Source organism: Hypanus sabinus, unplaced genomic scaffold, assembly GCF_030144855.1.
Source record: "Hypanus sabinus isolate sHypSab1 unplaced genomic scaffold, sHypSab1.hap1 scaffold_80, whole genome shotgun sequence".
Lineage (NCBI taxonomy): Eukaryota > Metazoa > Chordata > Chondrichthyes > Myliobatiformes > Dasyatidae > Hypanus > Hypanus sabinus.
Genome location: NW_026781651.1, coordinates 1,264,906 through 1,291,213, shown reverse-complemented (window position 1 = coordinate 1,291,213; position 26,308 = coordinate 1,264,906). Strand labels below are relative to the sequence as shown.

At 46.0% G+C, this 26,308-nt stretch overlaps 1 pseudogene; it reads left to right on the top strand.

Moving 5' to 3' along the window:
* The window catches only part of LOC132390180 (zinc finger protein 850-like), a 104,747-nt pseudogene that overhangs the window by 26,519 nt on the left and 51,920 nt on the right, over positions 1–26,308 (top strand).

The following is a 26,308-nucleotide window of genomic DNA, read 5'->3' as shown; positions in this document are numbered from 1 at the left end:
ATCCACGGAATAAATGATGGAACAGAGGTATTTGTAATCCAGTGTGAAACGTAGAGAAACAGCCGTTACTTCAAAATAACAGTCGACGAAGATATCCGCTGAATCCGTCCACATACGAGTTAACGAAAGTGACCTGTCACAGGAATACCGTCTTCTAGGGGTTACCACACAACATACCCAGGCAACGATTAACTCCAAAATCCACTCCTATGGATTATACGAAGTGACAGCCAGACACATTCGTTGTGGTTACGTGTACCGATGATCAACCCACTCTTGTGGGCATAGGAGAGTTCCAAGCCTCAGCTGCGACTAACCGAAGCGATCAGCTTTTCCAGTCTCTCTCTCTCTCTCTCTCTCTCTTTAGACTGGCCGACTGCCTGTCTGCAGATCGCTCTCTCTCTCTCTCGTTCAGTCCACAGTCAGCGCTGTCAGCCTGTGACTGACGTCATAGCCCCGCCTCTACACCCCGGCGCTCTTAAAGAAACAGTCACAGTACGACCGCAGGCTCGTAATAGCCGCAACACAACTTCCCGACTTTTGAACTCAACGCTTCAACTAATAAAGACAACCATGCCATTTGCCTTGTTAACCACCCGATCAATCTGTGCAGTCTCTTTCAGGGAGCGATGAACTTGGAGTCCAAGATCCCTCTGATCATCGACACTGTTCAGGGTTTTGCATTTAACAGTGTACTGTCTCATAAGTTCGACCTACCGAGCTGCCAAGATGATCATCACTAATCAAATCTCACTGAGATTTCTCAGGTCCTGTTGAATTTATTGCCAAGTGCACAAGTACGGGAAGATACAGGTACAGAGAAATAATGACTTGTGGCAGCATCACAGGCAAGTACATTCAGATAACACACGGAACACAAATTATACGATTCTCTGTCAGTAATAATCTGTAAGTATCTTTTATGCCATTAACAATATATAAAATACATTGTGTCATGATCAATATTAAACTGTGCATTTTGTGTCAATAATAGACTTGGAAATGTTGAATTTGATCCCTGTCCCCATTCCTCCTGTAATCCACAACCAGCTCCTGTGTTTTTGTCACAGTGAGGAAGAGGTTGTTTTCTTGACAACCCTGTGTCGGGGTGATGACTTCTTCTATGTAGGCTGCCTCGTTATTATTTGGGATTCGGCCGATCAATGTAGTGTGGTCAGAAAATTTAATTAGCAGATTGGAACCCGCCACTGCAGCCCCACAGTGCACTATTTACAGATTGCAAAGCTACGAAATTGCATGTGAATGGCCTCCCTTCCCCCAACTCCACTCTTTCTGCGTCACCAGCAGACTGGGACATCTCACATCTACTTTGGAAGCTGGAACATGAGGGCAGAGTATTGTCTGAACGGTGTAGAGTTAGGTAAGGGGGAAATGCAAAGAGACCTAGGAGTCCTAGTTCACCAATCAATGAAGGTGAATGAGAAAGTGCAACAGGCAGTGAAGAGGGCAAATGGAATGTTGCCCTTTGTTACAAGGGGAATTGAATACAAGACCAAGGATGTTCTTTTGCATTTGTACAGGGCCCTGGTGAGACCACACCTGGAATATTGTGTACAGTTTTGGTCTCCAGGTTTAAGGAAGGACATTCTGGCAATTGAGGAAGTGCAGCGTAGATTCACTAGGTTGATTCCTGGGATGGCAGGGCTGTCTTACGCAGAGAGATTGGAGAGTCTGGGCTTGTACACGCTGGAATTGAGGAGATTGAGAGGGGATCTGATTGAAACGTTTAAGATAATTAAAGGATTTGATAGGATTGAGGCAGGTAATATGTTCCAGATGTTGGGAGAGTCCAGTACCAGAGGGCATGGGTTGAGAATAAGAGGTCAGTTATTTAAAACAGAGTTGAGGAAGAGCTTCTTCTCCCAGAGAGTTGTGGAGGTGTGGAATGCACTGCCTCGGAAGACGGTGGAGGCCAATTCTCTGGATGCTTTCAAGAAGGAGCTAGATAGATATCTGATGGATAGGGGAATCAAGAGATATGGGGACAAGGCAGGGACTGGGTATTGATAGTGAATGATAAGCCATGATCTCAGAATGGCGGTGCAGACTCGAGGGGCCGAATGGTCTACTTCTGCACCTATTGTTTATTGTCTATTGTATATCTCGCTGCCTCCGCCAGGACATTAAACTGTGACAACTGTGGTCAGGGACTGATCTCTGGGGTACTTCAAACGCTACCTCCTTCCAGTCTGAAAACGACCCACTCATCCAGCCACACGCTAACGGCAGTTTATCGATCTCCAACGAAAAAGCCTAATCACCTATTCCCGATGTTCAATACCATTGCTGACTCTGAGTTTACCACCGTCGAATGCCGGGAGGGACATAATAATCAGAAAGTCTCTAGTCACAGCCGTGTAAATAAAATGTGATCTCAGTGGGTGTGTGGCGCATGCTCAGAATGCGAAGGAGACAGACAGACTGAGCCAAGTCACAGACTGATGAAGGGGAGGAATGATCCATTTTGATACAGAGAGGGAAGCGGAGAGTTTGATGTTGTTCCTGATGCCGGAACTGTGGCCAGTTAAAAGACGAAATCTTGTTGCTCTAAATTGTTTTTGAGATGTGACAGTGTTTTAATCAGAAGACACCATGGAAACTAAAATTATTTCAGTTGAAGTGTTGTCCTTCACCCACTGATGTGCTTTGTAAGCTTTTAACAGTGTAGAAAAGGCAAAGGATTTGTCTATGGGACTCACAAACACAACAGCTCGTTAGTTCCGCTGTATCTGTCAGTTCACCAGCGCTTGAAAGCCGCCGATCCTTGAATGTGGAGGCGGAGATGCGCCCCACTCGCTGCAAGGAGAGCCCGAACACTTGTCCATGTCCGTGATCTGATTGGATACATCGCCATGACGTTATAGCAGTGTGACGTCATTCACCGGCTCTCATTTTGGAAGGGATTCAGTCGGGCATCGCAGATTCACCAACAGCTTCGCACTGGGAAGCGGCCGTTCACCTGCTCCGTGTGTGTGAAGAGACTCATTCAGTTAACCCACCTTGTGATGCTCCGGTGAGTTCACACTAAATAGAGGCCACATTTCTGTCCGGAGTGAGCAAAGAGTTTTACTCAATCATCCCAGCTGCTGCAACACCAGCAACTTCACATCAGGGAGGAAGTTCAAATCAGCTCCGTATTAAAAGTCTAACCATCACGGTGACTGAAGGCAGCTGCAGGTTCTTGAGGGACTGTTACTGTCAGATTCTGCAGTTCTTGCGGCTGCTCATCGCACCCAGGACTGAACCCTGGTCACTGAGCATTGGAGGAGTCTGTTGTGCTGATATTAGCCTTAAACTAGACTGGCGTTTAATATTGTGAATCTGTGAAAGATAAATCAGTTTGTATCAAATCCCGTGTCTCACTTGAGAGGCCACTCGACCCAGTTGGTCCCTGCCCATGTTTCTGTTCCATATCAGTATATGTAAATCTCTCCCTATCGTTCCCCTCTCACCTTTCCTGAGATGATGAGTTGCAACTAGTCACCACTCCGTGGGACGGGAGATTTCCCTTCAATTTCGTAGAATCACAGAAACCTACAACATATTACCGATGTTTTGGCCCACAATGTTGTACCGACCATGTAACGTACTCTAGAAAATAGTTAGAATTACCCTACCGCATTAGCCACCCATTTTCCTAAGCTCCATGTACCTTTCTAAGAGTCCCTTAAAAGACCCTATTGTATCCGCCTCTACCACCGTCGCTGGCGGTGCACTCCACACACCACTCTGCTTAAAAAAAAATAGTTTTGATATCTCCTCTGTACCTACTTCCTAGCAGCTTAAACCGATTCCCCCTCGTGTTTGCCGTTTCAGCCCTGGGAGAAAGCCTTTGACTATCCACACGACCAATGCCTCTCATCATCTTATACACCTGCATGAATTTCCTGCATGATTTTCTCCGGGCTGAACAAGTCGATGAGCTCACTGTGGTTGTGACGTTGTTCAGGGCTCCGGACGAAGTTGGTTAAACTCCTTCTTCCCCGCTGTTTTCAACGTTTTGTGTCATTTTCACCAACTTTAAAGGACTGTGCCTCAGACAGCTGGGTTGTTGCAATTGTTACCTACCAGCAGCAATAGATCACTAACGGAGTCTGGTTTCGATGTTAAACCACTATCTTCATTAGTATTGTGACGGGGTCCTGAATTCCCCTATGAACTGTGTTTTTGAAAAGAGAGAGGGAGATGTTCAACACGAGAGAGAGAGAGAGAGAGAGAGAGAGAGAGAGAGAGAGAGAGAGAGAGAGAGAGAGAGAGAGAGAGAGAGAGAGAGAGAGAGAGAGAGAGAGAGAGAGAGTGAGTGAGTGAGTGAGTGCTCGGAGATGGTGTTATGCTTTCTCTGCAAGCTTGTTGACACTTTTACAAGGACACTGTCAGCTTCTGTGTTCTTCCAGAGAGAGAAGGGAGGAACTGTTTGATGGACAGCTGGGGCTCAGCACGGTGAGATAAGTAGGAGGTCCGCTGATAGACCTCCAGGCACATGGTTTTGGACACTGAATCAGCTTTGTTGTGTCCACAGAAAAAGGTGGGTTTTGGAAGATCGATCCGGAGCATCGATCAGTGGCTCTCGCAGTGTGAAAAGGCTGTGACCTGTGGGGAGTTATTCGTGTGCCCATCCCTCGCCTGGGTTAATAACTCCACCACTGAAGAACGGTCCCGTTTGTAGTGGTCACAGTCGGTGACTTCCAAAGGATTTCGGGGGACGACGGGACTATCGACGGCGTCAGCTTACCTGAAGACTCAAACCTCTCCTTCTCTCTCTCCATCACTACTCGACTCAATCCCACGAACTGAACCGAACTTCACTCATCACCGTCAGACGGTATCTATTTACCCCGAGGCGTGAAGAAGCTTGGCTTTCCTATTTACACACACACACACACACACACACACACACACACACACACACACACACACACACACACACACACACACACATATAATCATTGCTATCCTGTTTGATATATCTGCATTTATATTGCTGTATCGCGTAGTTACTAATAAACAGCATTAGTTTACAGCAATACATTGTTTCCTATTTCTGCTGGTTCTTTGACCCGTCACGGGGTACGTAACAGTATCTACTCCAAATATAAAAGATTAAAGGAAGTAAACAGAAGTTAACTGTGTAATGCGTATATATAGCTCCCAAACTATCAAGCTTTGGAAACAATGCTTAAAGTCTTCAGATGGTAAAGTGGAAAAGTTCAGTAATCCACGGAATAAGCGAGTGAGAGGAGAGATTTGTAAATCCACACGAACACGTAGAGAGAAGGCAACTACGAAGAATTCCACACACATTCCACGCTGGGTAAACGAAATAACAGTCGCCGAAGATCTTATCCGTCGATTAGTTCCGAAATCCACTTAGAAATATCACCAGGTGACAGTGACAGGAATATCGTCTTCAAGTGGTTACCACAGAACACCCCGATTCCAGGTAAGGGCCAACAAAAGTGATACCACAGGATACTCCAGCAAATCCACACACATGGATGATACGAAGTGACAGTCACAGATCAGTTGTGCACTGCGTGCCGATGATCAGATCAACCCAACCTTTTGGGCATGGAAGAGTTGCAGCCTATAGCAGTCACACGCTGAAGTTCCAACAGCTTGTCTCCCTCTCCCGCTCCCTCAGGCTGCCGCAGCCTGTGTCTGACGTCACAGCCCTCCTCACTCAGGCCCTTAAAGCGACACTCACAGTAAACGAACCTGCGGTCTCGGAACACAATGCACCTCTAAAATCTGACAGCAGACTAGCGAGTGAATCTTCGATGGTGCAGAGTCAGAAACCGAAGATTTGCCAGATTGAGTCAGGGGCTCCAGAGAGAGATGGTGTCCAGAGGAGGACGACGAATAAGACCAGCAGGATGTGGTTAAAGGTGAAAGATTAGAAGCATTTGGAAACTGGTTGATCGAAAAAAAAAGGTGGTCAATTTCTGCAAAACACAGGAGGAAATCAACAGGTCAGGCAGTAATTTTGGAGAGGAATATCCAGCAACTGCAGAATCTCCTGTGTTTTATATCTGCATTTTACATTGGCATTAGATACACGTTGATATTGAGTATATTGTTTATGGGAGCCGCTCTCTGCGTTAAACAGCTGCAGATTTTTTCGATACCCACGGTAAAAAAAATGAGGTATGGACATTGAACCGGTGCTTGCAGAAATGTTTAATGGCACCGTGACTACCCATGGGGCCATGAGTTAAGAATTTCACCGGCGCTGAAGCGCCGATGAAATGCGCAGGCGTCCGGCTGATGACGTCACTGGGTTTCACGCATGCGCGCAGTACACTGAAGGCTTTGAAAATGTCGGTTGCAGGTAAGAGCGATTCTCCGTCTTTTTATCTTAAACACCGACTTCGGGACGATTCTTGTGAAATCCGGACACCGTGATCCGCAATCTCGGGACAGTCCTGCCCTCTTCCCCCTCTCTCAGCCCCACGATCCGTACACGGAGCCCGGGGAGCTTCCGGCTGATGAGGGAATGGGAACCGATGGATCTCTCAGACAGAGCTGAGCTCCAGCTATCTAAATGCAAGGATTAGGAACTCGGAGAAAGGGAACAAAAATCTTTTACATCACCAGTTGAGAAAATCTGCATTAGTACTTTTTTCCGCAGATGCTGCCTGGCCTGCAGAACTCCTGCAGTATTTAGTGTGTGTTGCTTCCTTTACCTCCTCTTGCTCTGGACTTTTCGACCGGTGAGAACATGTTTTGTCCCATTCTCTCTGGGTACGTAATGACATCAAACAACTTTGCCCTGGGCAACAAGTAGCTTTCACATCACAAATGTGTCAGACTCCAGTGAGACAGAGAACGGCCCTTCCCTTCATATACATTGGCATTGCATTCACTGAATTCACCACCCTCAGTCATTGGGGGAGGATTCAGGGGGAATATTTATGTAGAATACAGAAACTAGTGATGCCTGTTTGCATTTTGGTGATGCAAAAGTTGCTGGAGAATTTGCAAGTGGGAAGAAGGGGAGTGATATTTGGAAATCTGACTTTTTAAAGCAAAATTTAGCAAGCAAACCACATATGGACAATGTGCAAAAGATTTGGTGAGAAAATCCTCCATTTCCTGTTACAGGCCTGCTACATAGGTTGTGTGAGAGTGCAGATGAACTCGATCAAAGTACTTATCAACAGTGATTTGCCAGCTGTGAAAATGAATACCTCTCTATATAAAATTCACTGTGCACATATTGTCACTGGGTAAAAAATGCACAGTACAAGATTTATCTGCACACTGGTTATTACAAATTAGAGGGGAGATTATTACAAATTAGAGGGGTATAGGAGGGGAGGCCTCCAGTGTCCCTGATGCCCTCACCTACAAGATGTGCAGCTTGTAACCCTGCACTTCAATGAGCTGCAACTTGAAATGGGTGAATTCCAGATTATCCAGCAGTTGGAGGGGGTGATAGATATGACATGCAGAGAGGTGAGTCACACCCACAGGACACAGGAAACTGGGTGAGAATCAGGAAGGGGAATGAGGTTAAATAGGCATCGCAGAGTACTCCAGTGGCCATCCCCCACAACAACAGGTGGAGCACTTCATAACCTGTTGGGGGGAATTACCTGGCAGAGGAAAGTCAAAGGCCTGATAGGGGATTCGTCAGGTAGAGGAACAGAACAAGAGGGGATGAATAACCTAGTGGTAAGGCTTACTAGTGGTAGTGAGCAAGGGAGGGGGTGATGTAGTTAAAATAAGTTGTAGAGGGAATGGGAGCCAGAATGACAGAACAGATAGTGGAGAGGGTGAATTGAATTGACTTTATTAGATACATACCTCATAAACATGAGGAGTAGAAATATTTACCTTACATCTCCATCTAAATGTGCAACGTGTAATTTACATAGATAGTTTGCACATAGGACAGTCAATATAACATTGAAATGCAATTGTATCAGCATGAATTAATCAGTCTGATGGCCTGGTGGAAGATGATGTGCCAGAGCCTGTTGGTCCTTTTGCTGTGATACCATTTCCTGGATCGTGGCAGCAGGAACAGTTTGTGTTTGGGGTGCATTGGGCCCGTTTGTCCCTGATATTTGTTGGGCCCTTCTTACACACCTGTCTGTGTAAATGTACTGAATCATGGAAAGTAGGTTGTGCAATGTATAATTTCCTTATTTATATTTAGAGACATTTTTTGGTGTATAAAATGATGAGGGGTATTGAGCGTGTGAGTGGCCAGAGGAGTGTTTTTTCCCCAGGGTTGAAATGGTTAATGCTGCTTTTCCACACTCCCACAGACCCTTTGTCCATCTCCTGAGTAAATTGAGTTTGAAAAATATTTAAGATCTCCCCTATCTGCTTTGTTTCCACACGTGGATTGCCATTCCGGTCTTCCAGAGGACCGACTTTTTGCCTTGCAATCCTTTTGCTCTTAATCTATCACTAGAATCCCTGAGGATTATCCTTCACCTTTTCTGTGACAGCAACCTCATGCCATCTTTTAGCCATCCGGATTTATTTCTTATGTGTTCTCTTGCATTTCTTATACTCCATAAGAAACTGACTGCCTATCCCTGTTATGTAATTCCATTTTGTGCTTTACCAGGGTCTGAATATCTCTTGCAATCCAAGTTTCCCTACAGTTTCTATCTTTACCTTTGATTCTGACATACCCGCTTTCTACTTTAAGAATTTTGCTTTGAAGGCCTCCCATTTACCAAGCACACCTTTGCCATAAAGCAGCCTGTCCCAGTCCACAGTTGCCAGATCCTAGTGTTGATCATGCCCTGAACACATCCGCCTTTCCTACGCTGCTCCTTGTATTGAAATACACAGGGCTCAGCATATTCACTGCACCACACTCAACTTTTTCATTCCTGACTTTGTCTGAGGCCTGAACAAAATCTTTCTCCACAACTCCACCACTATCTGTTCCGTTATTCAGGCTCCCATTCCCCCTGCAACTTTAGTTTAACCCTCCTTACCCCCACCTCCCAGCATGCAGATCTATCACCCCTTTGGCTTTCCTCTCCCAGATCAATAAAAAGGAGGTGCATACCAGGTACAGGCAGATAGGAGCAAATGGGGTACTTATGAAATACAGGAAATTCAAGTGAACACTTATGAAAGAAATAAAAGAAGGCATGAGTTTGCCCCAGCAGTCAAGGTGAAGGAGAATCCTCAGGGATTCTGCAGATATGTTAAGAGCAAAAAAGATTGCAAGGGAAAAAAAATTAATCCTCTGGAAGATCAAAATGGTAATCCATATGAAGGATAGCATAGACTTGGGGAGATTTTTTTTGCATCCGTATTTACTCAGGAGATGGACACAGAGTCTGGAGAAGTGAGGCAAAGCCGCATTAACTTCATGGACCCTGTACAGATTACAGAGGTGGAGGCGTTTGCTGTCTTGAGGCAAATTAGTGTGGATCAATCCCCAGGGCCTGACAAGTTGTTCACCAGGACCCTGCGGAAGACAAGTGCAGAAATTATCAGGGCCTAAGCACAGATATTGAAATCATCCTTAGTGACAGGTGAGGTACTGGAGGATTGGAGGACAGGCAGTGTTGTTCTGCTGTTCAAGAAAGGCTGTAAAAATAAACTAGGAAGTTATCCATTGGTGAGCTTGACATCAGAACTGGGAAAGTTATTGGAATGTGTGTGCAGGAACCAAGTATATACTGTAAGTATTTGTATAGGTGTGGACTGATAAAGGATAGACAGCATGGCACTAGCCAATCTTTCAGAGTCTCTCGAGGAGGTTATCAGGGAAGTGGATGAAGGCAAGGCAGTAGATGTTGTCTGCATGGACTTTAGCAAGGCACTTGATAAAGTCTCATATGGGAGGTTGGTCAAGAAGGTTCAGTCACTCAGCATTCTAGATGAGACAGTAAATTGGATGAGACACTGTCTTTGGGAGAAGCCAGAGTGTGGTAGCAGATGGTTGCCTCTATAACTGTAATCCTGTGATTAGTTGTGTGCCATAGGGATCAGTGCTGGATCTGTTGTTGTTTGTCATCTATATCTGTAATCTGGATGATAGTGTGGTTAACTGGATCAGAAAATTTGTGGATGACAACAAGACTGGAGGTTTAGCGGCTGCAAGAAGACTATCATGGCTTGCAGTGCGATCTGGACCAGGTGGGAAAATGGTTTGAGAATTGGAAAATGGAATTTAATGCAGACCAGTGTGAGTTGTGGCATTTGGTCTGACCTACCAAGGGAGGTCTTTCACAGTGACTGGTCGGGCATAGAGGAGTGTTGTAGAAGAAAGGGACCTGGGAATACCTTAATTCACTGAAAGTGGTATCACAGTTAGATAGGGATGGAAGGAAATATTTTAGCCCATTGCCCTGCATGAACCACAGTAGTGACAACAATAGATGACTTGTAGAAGACATTGGTGAGGCCTTATTTGGAGTATTATGTGCAGTTTTGGTCACCTACCTACAGGAAAGATGTAAAAGAAGTTCAGAGATTTCAGAGAAAATACACAAGGATGTTGCCATGTCTGGAGGACTTGGATTATAAGGAAAGATTGAACAAATCAGGACATTATTCTTGGGAATGTAGAAGATTGAGGGGAGATTTGATTGTGATAGAGAGGCACACATAGTGTTAATGCAAGCTGGCTTTCTTCACTGAGATTGGGTGGGACTACAACCAGAGGCCATGGGTTAAGGGTGAAAGGTGAAATGTTAAGGGGAGCATGAGAGGAACTTCTTCACATAGAGGGTCATCCGGCTGTGGAATGAGCAGCCAGCACAAGTGGTGCATGCGAGCTCGATTTTAACTTTTAAGAGGTTTGTGTAGATACCTGGATGGTAGGGGTGTGGGAGTGGGCTGTTTAAATAGTTCAGCACAAACTAGATTGCCCAAAGGGCCTGTTTCTGTGTTGAAATTTTCTATGATTGCGACAAGAACCTGAAATAATACAAAAATTCACTCTGAGTCCCTTTAACAGATGTGCGGCCAACCAGTCATTTCAGCGGGAATTTTTTAAATGGCGTTAAAATTGTGGCATTTTGTTAATAATACACAAGAGAAGATCCCAGCTGCACGTCAAGAAAGACAATTTGCATGAGAGTGTTTCAGTCACTGTGGGACAAGGAACACATGCCGCTCAGCAGGAGCCGGGAATAATAACAATGGAGGGAGTCAAACTGAGCCAGGTCACAGATTGGAGACGGCAGAAATGCCCCATTGTTAAAGAGACAGGAAGAGCATCAGATAATTGATGGTCATTCCAGATACCAGCACTCTGCCCAGTCAGGAGATGATTTCTCTGTCCATCTTGGGGTGAACCTCACTGTAACAGTGTGATACCAGATCAAACCTTGGCAACTCAAGTAATCTCATCTGAAATGTTGTCCTAAACCCATTGATGGATTTTGTAAATTTTTTTACAGGTTAAAAATGAGAAGGAATTCATCTCCAGGAAGCTTAAACACGACACGCCAGTTTTGTTGTCTCTGCCTAGATACTTAAGAAGTGGAGCAAGGGATCCAATTGTCCACCCTTCCTGCTCAGACTGTCGGGAGGAATTCACTCGGTGATTTTGACCAACTGGCACGCCCATCATTTTACACAGGAAAAAGGACATTCACCTGCCCAGACAGTGGGAATGGATTCACTCGGTTATCTCAACTAAAGGTACATCAGCAAGTTCACACTGGACAAGGCCATTCACCTGTTCTGTGTGTGAGAAGGGGTTCAGTCGGTCATCCCACCTGTGGACACACCAATCAGTTCACACCGGGCAGAGGCTGGTCTTCTGCAGAACTTCTGGGTAAGGATTCACTCTGTCATCTGACCTAATGGCTCACCAGCGAGTTCACACTGGGGAGCGGCCGTTCACTTGCTCAGTCTGTGAGAAGAGATTTACTCAGTTATCCAACCTACAGAGTCACCAGCGAGTTCACACTGGGGAGAAGCCATTCACCTGCTCAGTCTGTGGGAAAGGATTCACTCTGTCATCCACCCTACTGGTACATCAGCGAATTCACACTGGGGAGAAGCTGTTCACCTGCTCAGACTGTGGAAAGGGATTCACACTGTCATCCCGCCTACTGAGACATCAGGGAGTTCACACTGGGGAGAAGCCGTTCACCTGCTCAGACTGTGGAAAGGGATTCACACTGTCATCCCGCCTACTGGTACATCAGCGAGTTCACACTGAGGATAAGCCATTCACCTGCTCAGTCTGTGGGAAAGGATTCACTCAGTCATCCACCCTACTGGTACATCAGCGAATTCACACTGGGGAGAAGCTGTTCACCTGCTCAGACTGTGGAAAAGGATTCACTCTGTCATCCCACCTACAGAGACACCAGCGAGTTCACACTGGGGAGAGGCCATTCACCTGCTCAGTCTGTGGGAAAGGATTCACTCAATCATCCACCCTACAGGGACACCAGCGAGTTCACACTGGGGAGAAGCCTTTCACCTGCTCAGTCTGTGGGAAAGGATTCAGTCTGTCATCCAACCTACAGAGACACCAGCGAGTTCACACTGAGGAGAAGACATTCACCTGTTCAGTCTGTGGGAAAGGATTCACTCTGTCATCCACCCTACAGAGACACCAGCGAGTTCACACTGAGGAGAAGCCATTCACCTGCTCAGTCTGTGGGAAAGGATTCACTCTGTCATCTACCCTACAGAGTCACCAGCGAGTTCACACTGGGGAGAAGCCATTCACCTGCTCAGTCTGTGGGAAGAGATTCACTGACTCTTCAACCCTACGGAGACACCAGCGAGTTCACACTGGAGAGAGGCCGTTCACCTGCTCAGTGTGTGGGAAAGGATTCACTGTGTCATCCACCCTACTGGTACATCAGCAAATTCACGCTGGGGAGAAGCCATTCACCTGCTCAGTCTGTGGGAAGAGATTCACTGACTCTTCAACCCTACGGAGACACCAGCGAGTTCACACTGGAGAGAGGCCGTTCACCTGCTCAGAATGTGGGAAGCGATTCACTCGGTCATCCAACCTACGGAGACACCAGCGAGTTCACACTGGGGAGATGCCGTTCACCTGCTCAGTCTGTGGGAAAGGATTCACTGACTCTTCCACCCTGCAGAGACACCAGCGAGTTCACACTGGGGAGAAGCCGTTCACCTGCTTATTCTGTCGGAAGAGATTCACTCAGTCATCCACCCTACAGAGTCATCAGCGAGTTCACACTAGAGAGAGGCTCAGAATGTGGGAAAGGATTCACTCAGTCATCCCACCTCTTGGCACACCAGTCAGTTCACAGTAAGGAGAGGCCATTGTTATGAATCCTTTGGTTTTGTTTGCTGTAGACTGTCATTTTAAGAGAGAGAGAGAGAGATTAAGAAGGTGAATCAGTCTGACTTGCAGCTTGTTTACATCGCTCGCAGCTTGTTTAGTTTTAACTGAGGACACAGACACTTAGAGTCAGACGGAGAGAAAGGAGGAAAAATGGAAGGATCGAAACCAGGGAACTAGTAGCCAAGGATCACTGTTTGGAACTTTCCTTCACTCACAAGGGTGGGCTAATTATTGATTCACCGTACATCGAATGTGTGGTTGTCACCTCATTTGATCCACAGGAGTGGATCTGATTTGGGATATCCTGTGGAGACATGTATTAACCCTTGCCTGGCTGTGGCGTAGTCATTCATTTGATGATACCCCTTATGACAATTCATTTTAGGTGATAATTCGTATGTACATTTGTAAAGATGATGGATAAAATGTAGAGTGACTGTTCTCTCTTTTTACCACCATGGAACCTGTGGAATACAACATAATTGCCTTCTCTCAACATTTACCCTGGATTACAAAAATATCTCTCTCACATCACCTATTCTGTGAATGAATTGAACTTTAATACTTTAACATCTCCAGACTCCAAGCCTTGTTTCCCCTGAGCTCAGAAGTTTGGGAGTTATATTTACACACATACATACACATAACACTCACGAGGAAATCTGCAGATGCTGGAAATACAAACACAAAAAAAATGCTGATAGAACACAGCAGGCCAGGCAACATCTATAGGGAGAAGCACTGTCGACGATGTGGGCCAAGACCCTTCGACAGTACTAACTGAAAGATAGTAAGAGATTTGAAAGTAATGGGGGGAGGGTGAAATGCAAATGATAGGAGAAGGCCTGAGGGGGTGGGGGTGAAGCTGAGAGCCGGAAAGGTGATTGGCGAAAGTGATGCAGAGCTGGTGAAGGGAAAGGATCATGGGACGGGAGGCCTTGGGAGAAAGAAAAGGGTGGGGGTGGAAGTACCAGAGGGAGGGGGAGAACAGGTAAACAACTAAATATGTCAGGGATGGGGTAAGAAGGGGAGGACGGGCATTAACAGAAGTTAGAGAAGTCAGTGTTCATGCCATCATGTTGGAGGCTACTCAGCCGGTATATAAGGTGTTGTTCCTCCAACCTGAGTTTGGATTCATTTTGACAGTAGAGGAGGCCATGGATAGACATATCAGCATGGGAATGGGATGTGGAATTAAAATGTGTGGCCACTGGGAGTAGTCTTTTGCTGTTGGTTCATTTCTAAAGCATTATGGTTTGTAACAAAATGGGGCTGTGTCTGGGATATGACAAATTTAAGGATTGATTAATTATCAATTTCATTGGGGAAATCCCTTTTGATTTACTTGTGTGTGGAAAACCAGCAGCAATGGATGTTGATAGATATCTGGAAGTGTGAACCTCTCAGGCATTAGAGGACACCAGAAGGATTGAGTTGTTGAGTATTGCTAGAACGTTAATACTTGCTAAGGTGAAATTGACAATGAGGAGGGCACAGATGCAGAAGATAATAGCTGAGCATTATGTATCTGAGGATGTGTTTAAAGTGAAGGAGTTGGAGGTGTTTCCTGAATGTAAACCTCGTGAGCTTGAGCTCCAGTAGAAGTTAGAAATATTAAAGATGGAGGCTCCAGAAAGGCAGAGGCAGTTTCAGGCTAAAGAGGCAGAAAAGCAGACAGAAAATTCTCTTACAAAGTGTACTTAAGGGGAAGGCTTAGCAACCCTATTCTGCTTTGACAGTTGCTGAAGCAGCTTATTATTTACTTATTTATGCTGCCCCAATCATCGCCACTGGGCTATAAATGTGCAGGAGCTGTGTGTGGTTCAGTGTTTTGCTCAAGGACACACAAGCTGCCTCGGCTGAGGCTCGAACTCATGACCTTCAGATCGCTAGTTCAACACCTTAACCACATGGCCACGCATTATGACCACATATTATGACGTAGTGAAACAGGCTGTGCTCAAAGCTTATGGGTTGGTCCCAGAAGCAGACAGGCAAAAGTTTAGAAATTTGAAGAAATCTGTGAACCAGATATACGGAATTTGCTTATGAGAAATTTGTGTCTATTGACCACTGGTGCACATCTGAACATGTAAATGATGATTTTAACAGCTTGAGAGATTTGGTTTTAATTGAAGAATTCCAAAGGTGCGTCCCTGATGACATAAAGACGTATTTAGATGGAAATGATGCTGCCACTCCGCAGGAATCTGCTGGATTAGCAGATCAGTTTGCTTTAACTCATGAAGTTATGTTTACCCTGAATAAGAGTTTCCAAAAGGCACTTGTCAAGTTGTGGGTAAACCTAATGAGCTCACCCCAGTGGCATGTACCTGCATTCGGTGAACCCTTTTCTAAAGTTATAGTGGATTGTGTTGGCCCATTGCCAAAGTCTAAAGCTGGCCATCAGTATCTGCTAACTATTATGTGTACTACATCCAGATTCCCAGAGGCAATGCCTCTCAGAAATATTAAAGCTAAAACTGTGGTGAAGGCTCTTACCAAGATTTTCACTTTATTCGATTTGTCTAAAGAAATACAGTCTGATCAAGGATGTATTTGTATATCTGCATTATTCAAGCAGGTAGTTTATGAATTGGGAGCAAAACAGATTGCATCATTTGCATACCATCTGGAACCAGAAGGGGCTTTAGAAAGATTTCATTCTACCCTCAAAACAATGATTAAGACATATTGTGTTGAAAATGGAAAAGACTGGGATGAAGGGATACTTTTGCTTTTGTCCAGATGAAGGAATACATTTGATTTTGTCCACAGAAAGAGAGTCAGTACAGGAATCACTGGGCTTTACTCCATTTGAACTTGTATTTGGTCGCAGAGTGACCTTTGACCTTGTTAAAAGGAACCGTGGATTGATGGGGATGTACATGTTAACTCGTTAGACTATGTTTTGAAGTTCAAAAATAAACTACACCAAGCCTGTAGTCTAGCGAGACAAAACTTAAAGATTTCTCAAAACAAAATGAAGTGTTGGTTTGATAAGCAGGGTTGCGAAAGAAAATACCAGGTGGGAGATAAGGTGCTTGCCTTATGTTGACGAATCCACTTCAGGCGAAATTCAATAGACCGTATGAGATAGTCTCTCAAATTAATAATGTGAATTCTGTTATTAAAACACCCGACTGACGTAAACTAACACAGGTGGTGCACATAAATATGATAAAGCCTTTTTTGACAAGCAGGCACCATCTGTGAGTATTGTTGTCAAAACAAATGAATCTGGTAACCCTGAGAATGAAACAATTGACTCGTCTGAGACTTTTCACGAGCCAAACATGGTCCCAGTTAGGCTAATGAACTCGGTTGTTCTCGAAAACATTGATAACGAGTTGGCTCATCTGCAGCCAAAGCAACAACAACAGCTGAAGGAATTAATTCTGAAGTACAAAGATTTATTTCCCGATGTTCCCAGGCAAACCACGGTCGCAGTACATGATGTAGATGTTGGTCAAGCCAAACCGATTAAACAACACCCACTTCGCATGAACGTCGAAAAGTGTAAATTGGCTGACCAGGGAATTGAGTATATGCTGGAGAATGGTATTATTAGGCCTTCAAAATGAGATTGGAGTCACTCTGCATTATTATGCCCAAACATGATGGTAGTGTTAGATTTTGCACTGATTGTAGAAAGGTAAATGCAGTAACAAAAACTGATGCCTATCCTATCCCTAGGGTGGATGATTGCATCGATAAGGCTGGAATAGCTAATATCTTACAAAGATTGATCTGTTCAAAGGGTATTGGTGTGTTCCATTGACAGACAGAGGTAGAGACATTTCTGTGTTTGTGACAGCATCTGGGTTGTATGAATACAATGTTTTGCCTTTTGGAAGGAAAAATGCTCCAGGAACATCCCAGAGAATGATTGATTTTGTAATTCGAGGGTGAGAACACACAGATACCTATACTGATGACTTAGTTACAGGGAGTGGCACTTGGGAAGAGCATATCTCTGCAGTAGAAAAGCTATTTGACAGGCTTTCCTAGGACAACCTTACAGTTAACTTGGCTAAGAGTGAATTTGGCAATGCCAGTGTGACCTGTCTTGGCTATGTTGTACATCAAAGGAAGTTGGCTCCTGTTCGGGCAAAAGTCCAGGCAATTTCTCAAGTTCCTATTCTGACTGCTAAGAAGGCTGTTAGAAGGTTTCTGGGAATGGATGGATATTATCGTAAGAACTTTGCTGCTATCGCTCTTCCTCTGACCAATCTCCTGAAGAAGGGTGAAAAGTTTGTTTGGACCGAGCCTTGTCAGAAGGCATTTGATTGATTGTTATCAGTATTTCAGATTAGGCCAATCAATGTACTGCTGTCAGCAAAATTTAATTAGCAGATTGGAGCTGTGGGTGGCAACACAAGTCATGGGTGCACAGAGAGTAAAGGAGAGGGCCAAAGAGACAACCCTGTGGGGTATGTGTGCTGAGGGTCAGAGAGACAGAGGAGAGGGAGCCCACTCTTACCACTTGCCGGTGATCTGACAGGAAGTCCAGGATCCAGCTACACAAGGCCGAGGTCTCTGATCTCCTTGTCGATACTTCACGCCTTTGTATGGCTACTGCTCTGCCCATGACTGCAAGGAACTGCAGAGAACATCAGAGAAACAAGCCTCCAATCCATGGGCTCTTCCTACACTTCCCCTGCCTCGGGAGAGCAGGCCATGTACTCAAAGATCCTCACAACCTGGACATTCTTGCTGCAAACCCGCTCCCCCATCGGGGAAGAGATACAAAAGCCTTAAAGTGCGTAACACCAGGCTGAAGGACGGCTTCCTGTCTGCAGTTATAAGCCAAATGAATGATAAAATGGACTCAACCTCACAATGTAACTGGATGTGACCCTGCACCATATGTCTATCTGCACCGCACTTTCTCTGCAGCCATAATGCTTTGTTACAGTGATTATTTTGATGTATATCAGCTCAATGTACTGTTGAAATGTATCCATCTGTCTGGATGGTACATCAGGCAAGATTTTCACTGTAGCTCAGTACATGATGATAATAAACAAATTTCCCATTTTAATTGTGTGGAAATATTAGACAGACTGAGCTTCTGCTCCAGAACCTCAGAAGGAAACTGAACTGTTGTCATTTCTGTGGAAAGCAAATATATGGAAAATACTTCAATCTCACATTACGATCTGCGGTAACTGGGATCAGGTGACCGGTGGTTGGTCTCCCATATCAATATCAGAATCAGGTTTAATAGCACCGGCATGTGTCATGAAATTTGTTGTCCCTGCGGTAGCAGCAGAACCTAATTCATAACAATAGTTTTGAAAAATTGTGATTTAAAATAAGAATATACATATATATAGTACAAAAATAGAGAAAAAAGTAATAAGCTATTTTAATTGTGTGGAGCAATTTGACTGACTGGGTGTTGCTTTGGAAATTCTGAAGTGAAGCTGAACCAAACTTTACACATTTATGAGAAGCTCAGATAAATACAAATGGCTAAATTCTCACATAAACGGGTCAGACACCAAGAAACATCGGCAGCCCTTCAGCATCTCAAAACAGTGGAATGAAACATGCAGAAACTATTGCAGAGAAAAAAAAAACATTGTCCACCCACAACGAGAGGACGTGACAGATCCGGATCTCACTGCGTTGTCTGAAAGGGACAAAGGTGAAGCACACGTACACGTAGAGCAGTGACCCGCAGATGCTGCAGATCTGCTGAAAAACATGAACAGGAACCGGGATCAGGTGACGGGTGGAGGGTCTCCCTCCTGAATTGGTGACTCTGCTCCTCGCCCCTCACATGCTGCCCGACCCATCCACCGCATTCCCCACATTATTCCATATTTACCCCAGATACATGATTATTTTTCCACACCATATCTTCCCCGATCCTTTTCCCTCCACGTCCAGGTCACAGAGTCACCGGCTCAATTCCCATCCAGGTCCAAAACATAATTCAGACGCAAAAAGGAAATGTTCACGTTTCATTTAAATCAGTTTTGTGTTTCTAAACACTAATTTCTATTCACATTCCTCCAGAGCCTTGCTGGACAGGAACACTGAAACATCAAGTGAGAAACAGCAGGAGGCAATTCAGCCCCTCTAACCATCAGCAATATGGCGGCTGCTCACCCATCTCAGCCACGTGTTTCTGCCCGATCCTCATTTCCTCCATCCCTTCGGTCTCCACACATCTGCCGGCCTCTGTTTTACGTGTGGACGATCACTGAGTCTTCACTGCCCTCTGTGGTGGGGATTTATAAACATTCACCACCCTCGGAATGGAGACATTTCCCCTCATTTCAGTCCCGCACAGTCTATCCCTGTTTCAGAGACTGAGATCCCTGGTTCAACCGGTAATGATGTTGTGCATTTCAGTGTGTTCACCCCTCAGTCCTCGATTCTCTAAATGAAAGGGTTATCACATTTGATCTTTCTTCATATGGTGACACCACCACCCCAGGGATCAGTCTGGTGAATCTTCATTGCACTCTCTGTAACAAATACTCTCTTACCTCTTTGTTAATCCTCTATGGAATTAATTACCAGCTTCTGCAGCCCCGTGTTGCCCCAACCACTCACCTCCCACCCCTGTCACTATTTCCACCTTCCCACCTCCCCCCTCACCTGGATTCACCTCTTACTCCCCGGCTCATGCCCCATCCCCACCCCTCACCTCTTCTTTCTGACTATTTCCCGTCCACTCTCAGTCCAGAGGGAGGGTCTCGGCCCGAAATGTTGACGGTCCATTTCACGCCACAGATGCTGCCCGACCCACTGAGTACCTCCAGCAGTTTGTTCTTTGGTCTGTATAACCCGTGTTAGTATGGGGAGCGGGATTTTACAGCATATTCCAGGTACAATCTCAACAAAACACAAATAATTGTCACTCTGCCCGGACCATTGGTCCGGCTTGCAGGGCAACAGTCTGACGGTGTTTGCCCCCAATGTGGTGAATCCCTCTGCTCGACACCACCGTGGGTTCAGACATTTCCGCAGATGAGCCCCTCCTGTCCCCACCGGGACAAACATCCTGTCCGCCCCCTCTCACACCATCTTCATCCTTTCAATAAAATCCCCCTCTCCTTCCCAGGGGAACCGGCATCAAACCGACGGGCCGAGTGTTCTCCTCGTACCTCTCAGCGATACATCAGACTCTGGCCCCGGGAGACGCTTCACAAACGCCCCAACTTCCCTCGGAGGGAAATGGAAATAAATCAGAAAGCGGACATTTACTTTGAGGTTTTCTCCGCTCTGAGGAGGCGTCGGCGCTTGAGCGGGAGACGAACTCGGCGGGGTAACGCCCACTCGGCTTGTCCGCCTTCACGACTGGTTGTAAGCTGTGATTGACATCGCTTCGCACCATAACAGCGGTGGGGAAGGGGTGGTCACGTGATTATTAGCCCAGCCGTTCCACCTATAAAGCTCGAGCACAGCAGCGCGTGGGTGACGTAAGACACCGCGCACGTGAGGGCAGATCCCGGTGTCGGGAGCCCATGTGTGACGTCTGGCGAGTGGGGGGTGTATTTAAAAGCACCTTAATGGACTTTTCAGTGGGACAACAACATTGATCACGGGTTTTATCACTGAATCCAGGGTTGTGGGATGTAAAGTCCCCTGTTATGTGTCCGGCTGTGCCGTGTTGTTGGTGGAGTGGGCAGCGTGGTGTTTGTCTCGATTCGGGTCACAACACCAGAATTGCCAGCGGGGTCCACACGCAGTGTATTAGTCAACAGAAAACCTCTCGTCCCTGCAGTCTTTGTCTCCTGGTAAACTCAACACCCTGACAGTGTGGACCATAGATACCCCTTCCTCTCAGAGTCAGGGAATCACTCAGACAGCTGATCGCTGAGAGGAATTATATTTATTGGTCATTAAAGTTCACCCAGATTCGATTGGACGGATTTGATGTGGAGTTCAGGGAGTCACAGTGAAAGGGCCGGACGGCTGAACTCTCTCCGTTGTCCAAACATCCTTCCAGGTGAGGCGACACTTCACCTGTGAATCTTCCGGGGTCGCCGGTTGTGCCCGCTGCTCCCGGTGCGGCCGCCTCTACACTGGTGACACCGGCTCCTCCGCAGTTGTGCGGGGTAGGGGTGTTTCTTTTCGGGGGCTCAATGTTTGTTCCCTTTTGTGCGCGGGGGGGGGGGGGGTTTGTAGATTGATGATCGGTATGCCGTTCTTTTTTATGCTGGGGTTGGGGTGGAAGTTTGATTTTTCTCTCTGAACAAATTTCATGCTCTTTGTTTCTTGGCTCTCTGGAGAAGGGATAAAAACTCAACTTGAGTCGGTGTGATGACTTCTCTGAAGGCTGCCTCGTTATTATTTGGGATTCGGCCGATCAATGCAGTGTGGTCAGCAAATCTAATTAGCAGATTGGAACCCGCCACTGTAGCCCCACAGTGCACTATGTACTGATTGCAAAGCTACGAAATTGCATGTGAATAGCCTCCCCTCCCCCAACTCCACTCTTTCTCGGTCACCAGCAGACTGGGACATCTCAAATCTCGCTGCCTCCGCCGGGACATTAAACTGTGAACAACTGTGGTCACGGACTGATCTCTGGGGTACTCCAAACGCTACCTCCTTCCAGTCTGAAAACGACCCACTCATCCAGACACACACTACCGGCAGTTTATCGATCTCCAACGAAAAAGCCTAATCACCTACTCCTGAGGGTCAATACCATTGCTGACTCTGAGTTTACCACCGTCAAATGCCGGGAGGGACATAATAATCAGAAAGTCTCTCGTCACAGCCGTGTAAATAAAATGTGATCTCAGTGGGTGTGTGGCGCATGCTCAGAATGCGAAGGAGACAGACAAACTGATGAAGGGAGGAATGATCCATTTTGACACAGAGAGGGAAGCAGAGAGTTTTATATTGTGCCTGATACCGGAACTGTGGCCAGTTAAAAGATGAATGCTGAATCCTATTTATTTTTGATGAAAATATATATTTAGGTTTTATCTGACTGTTGTGTGATTTTTTTTTCATGTGTGTTATTCCTGATCCTCCTTCTGTCCAAGGTAGTCGTTAATCTAAGTGGGACTTAGTGTAAATAGACTTTTCTAAAGTTGTCTCTTCAGTTCTTATTTGTCTGTAAATTTTACTGATTGAAATGGGACCAAGATATGTTCATTAAAAATGTCAATCTCGGTATTGATGCAAGTGTTTATTGCCTTTGTTGTATTTGTTACCTATTGAGCTCTGTTTGGCAGGTTTTTTTGAAGCCATGAACTAAATTTTGTCAAAGGTTTTCTGGATTTTACACTACTTTCTATTGTCTTTGCTTGTTGATATTCCAGATACGTGGGTATCGAGTCATAAAGCCAGGAATGTTGATTCCCATCCAGAGATGCTGCTTGACATGCTGAGCTCCTCCAGCACTTTATGTGTAGTTCTCTCCATTTCTAGCATCTGCAGGTCCTCTCATTTCCCCGATACTTATATGTTTCTTGAAATAATGAGCCGGTAGTAGGGCTGTGTGGCTCTTTTGGTAAAATATTAAATAAACTCATTATAATGAGGTTGTATAGGGTTGGAAGGTGTAGAATCTCTGGGTAGAATCATCGCCCTCTGTGGTGGGGATTTACAGACATTCACCACCCTCGGAGTGGAAACATTTCCCCTCATCTCAGTCCCGGGTAGTCCACCCCTGTTTCAGAGACTGGGATCCCTGGTTCAACTGGTAATGATGTTGTGCATTTCAATGTTCACCTCTCAGTCCTCGTTTTTCTAAATGAAAGGGTTATCACATTTAATCTTTCTTCATATGATGACCCCACCACTCCAGGGATCAGTCTGGTGAATCTTCATCACACTCTCTATGACAAATACTCTCTAACCTCTTTGTTCATCCTCGATGGAATTAATTTCCATCTTCTACAGCCCCGTGTTGCCCCAACCAATCACCTCCCACCCCTGTCACTATTTCCACCTTCCCACCTCCCCCTCACCTGGATCCACCTCTCACTCCCCAGCTCTTGCCCCATCCCGACCCCTCACCTCTTTTCTCTGACTATTTCCCGTCTACTCTCAGTCCAGAGGGAGGATCTCGGCCCGAAATGTTGATGGTCCATTTCCCTCCACAGATGCTGCCCGACCCACTGAGTTCCTCCGGCAGTTTGTTCTTTGGTCTGTATAACCCGTGTTAGTATGGGGAGCGGGATTTTACACCATATTCCATGTACAATCTCAACAAAGCACAAACAATTGTCACTTTGCCCGGACCACCGGCCCCGCTTGCAGGGCAACAGTCTGCCGGTGTTTGCCCCCAATGTGCTGAATCCCTCTGCTCGACACCACCGTGGGCTCAGACATTTCCACAGATGAGCCCCTCCTGTCCCCACCGGGACAAACATCCTGTCCGCCCCCTCTCTCACCATCTTCATCCTGTCAATAAAATCCTCCCCCCGGGGAACCGGCATCAAACCGACTGGCCGAGCGGACTCCTCCTACCTGTCAGCGATACATCAGACTCCGGCCGCAGGAGACACTTCACAAACGCCCCAACTTCCCTCGGAGGGAAATGGAAATAAATCAGAAAGCGGACATTTACTTTGAGGTTTTCTCCGCTCTGAGGAGGCGTCGGCGCTTGAGCGGGAGACGAACTCGGCGGGGTAACGCCCACTCGGCTTGTCCGCCTCCGCCACTGGTTGTTACCTGTGATTGACATCACTTCGCACCAATGAGAATAGCGCTGCTCCTGACTCCTCTGTTGACAGTGGTGGGGGAGGGGCTGGTCACGTGATTATTAGCCCAGCCTTTAAACCGATAAAGCTCGAGCACAGCAGCGCGTGGGTGACGTAAGACACCGCGCACGTGAGGGCAGATCCCGGTATGGGGAGTCCATGTGTGACGTCAGGCGAGTGGGGTTGTCTGACGTCACCGTATTTAAACGAATCAAAATGTGCGTTTCTTATTATTTCGGTGGGACAACAACATTAATCACGGGTTTCATCACTGAATCCAGTGTTGTGGGATGTAAAGTCCCCTGTTATGTGTCCGGCTGTGCCTTGTTGTTGGTGGAGTGGGCAGCGTGGTGTTTGTCTCGATTCGGGTCACAACACCAGATTTGCCAGCGGGGTCCACATACAGTGTATTAGTCAACAGAAAACCCCCCGTCCCTGCAGTCTTTGTCTCCTGGTAAACTCAACACCCTGACAGTGTGGACCATAGATACCCCTTCATCTCAGAGTCAGGGGATAATTCATACAGCTGATCGCTGAGAAAAATTATATTTATTGGTCATTAAAGTTGGCCCAGATTCGTTTGGACGGATTTGATGTGGAGTTCGGGGTGTCACAGTGAAAGGGCCGGACGGCTGAACTCTCTCCGTTGTCCAAACATCCTTCCAGGTGAGGCGACACTTCACCTGTGAATCTTCCGGGGTCGTTCGTTGTGTCCGCTGCTCCCGGTGCGGCCGCCTCGACACTGGTGACACCGGCTCCTCCGCAGTTGTGCGGGGTAGGAGTGTTTTCTTTTTTATCGTGGGTCGATATTATTGTTCCCTTTTGTGCGGAGAGGTGGGTTTTGGGGTTTGATGATTGGGATCCCGTTCTTCTTGATCCGGGGGGGTGGGATGGAAGTTTGATTTTTCTCTGTGAACGACTTTCATGCTCTCTCTTTGTTTCGTGGTTCTGTGGAGAAACAAAGCTCAGCGTTATTCATGGATACCTGCTTTAATAATAAACTAACCTTTGAACTATCCACTCCAAGCGGGACTTCCCGGTGTCCAAACATTTTCAATGCGATTTCCATTCCCATTGCTACCCGGCCTGCTGTGTTCGGCCAGCATTTTGTTTGTATTGCTTTGGATTTCCAGAATCTGCAGACTTTGTCGTTTTTTTACCTCTCCGTTGTCCGTCCCGCCTCCGAACACTGGTGGCGCTGTATGGATCTCCAGCCACTGGTGGCGCTGTGCGGGTCTCCGGCTGTCGGCGACGATGTGCAGACCTCCGGCAGCCGGTGGCGCTGTGGAGGAACGCTGCTGAACGCATGCGCGGTGCCGAGTTCTGTTGTTGGCGGTTCTCCGATTCGAGCAGGGAATGATCCCGGTGTTGTGTAACTCGGGGGCCGGTTGCATTGGGAAAGGTCTGGGCCCGAGCTCTGCCGGACGGCTGGAGGGGGCGTGCAGTGCCAATTTTTTAGGTGCCGGAGCAGTACGGGGGGAGGGGGGGGGGTTGGGGTTGGGGTGGGGGCGGTGATTGATAAGTTCGTGGCCTAAGTTAGAAGGCCTGAAGTTATACAGCGTTCGGTATCTGCACGTGTAGTTTAACTCTTTGAGTGATTATGCAGAAAGGTTGAAGTTAATAACTTTTGTGGTATTTCTGTTTGACATAATTGAAAATTGCTAAGTTTTGTAAAATTGAATCTTTCCACCTTGGGCCACGAACTTATTAATCACCCTTAGTTTGTGACACCCAATTTGTGTACCTGCTCATTTCATGTACTGGGCAACTTCCTTGCCCCATTCGTGTAATGAGCAGGTACACAAATTGGGTGTGACATATATAGGGCTTCTTGTAACGTCAAGCAATAAACCAGATGAAAGGAATATATGAATTTCAGAGCTCCACAGAAATATAGTTATAGCTAAAACATTAACAAGATTTTAGCCTATCACTAGATTTCAGTGTATAACTGGTACAATTAAAAATAAAATTCTTAATTTAATAATATGACAAAGTATTACATGGTTGCACAACTGATTATCATAGAATATAATTATCAAGCAAGTAAAATAACTTTGTTTGCTTTGAAGACACAGGGTTTTAAGTGAGAAAAATGTACTTTAGGATTAGGGAGTAATCCACGGACCACCACAGATGTAGCCTTACTAATACGACTGAGTCAGAGCAGACGGCCGCAGCACTTAGCAGTGTTCCTCAGAGGTATAAAAATAACAAAATTAAAGCAATTCAGTTTTTATACTTTTAGCCCCTAAATTGGAACCAAGTAATCAAGTATGAAAAAAGAAACTCTGATGAACTATTGCTAAAGCCACGAATATTGCTGAATATTAGTCTC